Consider the following 2,226-nt stretch of genomic DNA (forward strand, 5'->3'; position numbering starts at 1 on the left):
TTTGTAACAATTTCTTTCAATGTTTTACGTCTTTGTTAAGTGCAAAAGTTGAATTCTTAGTCAAATTTTAAAAACATAAAAAAAGTAAGTTTGACTAATACATATATTATTAATTATGTAATAAATTTTCCACAATTCATAAATTTAAAATAAATAAATAATCTCTAATATTGTTTTTCTCTAAAATTTTATCTTTTATAATTCATTTATAGGTAAAAATTTATTAGAAGGTTAAAATTGTAACATTATAATAATGATTTATAAAAATAGCATAGGACCATCTAATATTCTAGAAGGAAAAAGAAGTAGAAAAGAATATTGCTGCAAAATTTCCAATTGGCACTTTGGCACAAAATAAGATGGCGATATAGCCAAATAAATAAATAAATAAATAATATAAGTCAGTTTTAAAATGTAATATTAATGGTGATTTGACAAAATCATCCGACCTTAGCTCAGTTGGTAGAGCGGAGGACTGTAGTATGTTCAGGAATCCTTAGGTCGCTGGTTCGAATCCGGCAGGTCGGATTTTTTATTTTTCTTTACATTTGTTACAATTTAATTTTTAGGTTTAATTTCTTTTTTCTTTACATTTGTCACAATTTAATTTTTAGGTTTAATTTCTTTTTTCTTTACATTTGTCACAATTTAATTTTTAGGTTTAATTTCTTTTTTCTTTACATTTGTCGCACTTAATTTTTAGGTTTAAATGATTTCTTTCTTTGCATTTGTCGCAATAATCTCTTTCTTTACATTTATCACATTTAACTTTTAGGTTTAAATACATTTTTCTTTACATTTATCATATTTAAGTTCTATTTGATAACTGTTTTATTTTTTATTTTTGGAAATTTAAACATATTTCCTTTCCATTTTCTATCATGATTTATATCTTTTTTTTAGTAAAGTGGTTGAATTATTATTATTATTATTATTATTATTATTATTACACATCTGCCATGCACGTGACATCAAAGATAAATTTGTAATTTAAGTAAGAGAAGACCTGCAAAACAAAAAAGGGCTTTGATGCCTAAATCAGTAAGAAAATTAAGGAATGGAAAAGAAATCAAAAGTTTAACTTACGTCATATGAAGTCATAATGATCTATTTGTAGGAGGATTTGATCTAGAGTTTACTTTAATCCTATTGGGATTTAGATATGAGATTTAACTCAATTAAGATTAAGATATACTGTTTTTTAATCCCAAATAAGCTAGGTCAAATCTTATCTTATCTTATCTAATTTTATCTTGATTTTGATTTTAGGCTTTAACTATCTGATCAAAATTCACGCAACAAAATTAGTTCATGAAACTTTAATGGTGAATTGTTTAAACTATAATTAACTCTTTTAAATCATTGTATATACACAATAAAATAATATTTATAGGGAAACATCGATGTCAATTGAAAGTTTGAGAAAAGAATTCGATTTGATGAAACTTAAGGGAATTGTTAAATTAAACTTCAATCGTGACATAATTAAACTACAATTCATGATGCAATCATCGTATCTAAAATACATATCATGCTTGTGTAGAAATGTTTTTTCTAAAAAAAAATGTTTGTATAGAAATGTTGATATGAATTAATCTTTTTCAAAAAAAGATTATGAAAATTGACTATAAAAGGATGTTTGAATTATTAAACGGGGATTTATGACGACTTAGTTAAACTATAATTGAAATTTTTTTTTATCATCGCATAGAAAAAAAGAGAGAGAAAATTACACTTATTATTCATGAAGTTTAATCTTGACAACATTATTGATTCTTCCTTCAGTCAATTAATCACTAGTGAAGAGATGGTGTGACACATAGTTTTAAAAATATATGTTCCCTAAATTTTAATTTTTAATCTTCAGAAAGTGTATATATATATATATATATATATATATTGGTCTTGATCCTCCTCTTCTTTTATCTTCCATCTTCTTTCTCCATCCCCTCCTTTCACGTTCCTCCTTCCAATAAAACAGTCATTTACGAAGCACAGATACTTCATGTGAAGCAAAAAATCTGTACCAGACACGTATCAGATATCAGTAGTTCCAAATACTTCTCAAATACTTTCCAAATACATATTTGACACGTGATGTGACGTATCTATTTTTGTACTTATGCCTTTTAAAGAAAAAAAAATAAGCAACTGATCTAATCTTTCCTGATAAAACTAGGAAGCCTATTTAAAAAGTTTGAGTCTAAAACTAAAAGGAGAAAAAAA

At 25.1% G+C, this 2,226-nt stretch overlaps 1 non-coding gene across 1 annotated transcript; it reads left to right on the top strand.

The window, feature by feature from the left end:
- The first annotated feature begins 444 nt into the window (after positions 1-444).
- Positions 445-528, top strand: TRNAY-GUA (transfer RNA tyrosine (anticodon GUA)). The gene is given in 2 exon segments: positions 445-481; positions 493-528. It is a non-coding gene; the product is annotated as a tRNA-Tyr (tRNA).
- Positions 529-2,226: the final 1,698 nt, after the last annotated feature.

This window comes from Benincasa hispida, chromosome 6 (genome assembly GCF_027475165.1).
Source record: "Benincasa hispida cultivar pf3 chromosome 6, pf3_genome.v1.1, whole genome shotgun sequence".
Classification (NCBI taxonomy): domain Eukaryota; kingdom Viridiplantae; phylum Streptophyta; class Magnoliopsida; order Cucurbitales; family Cucurbitaceae; genus Benincasa; species Benincasa hispida.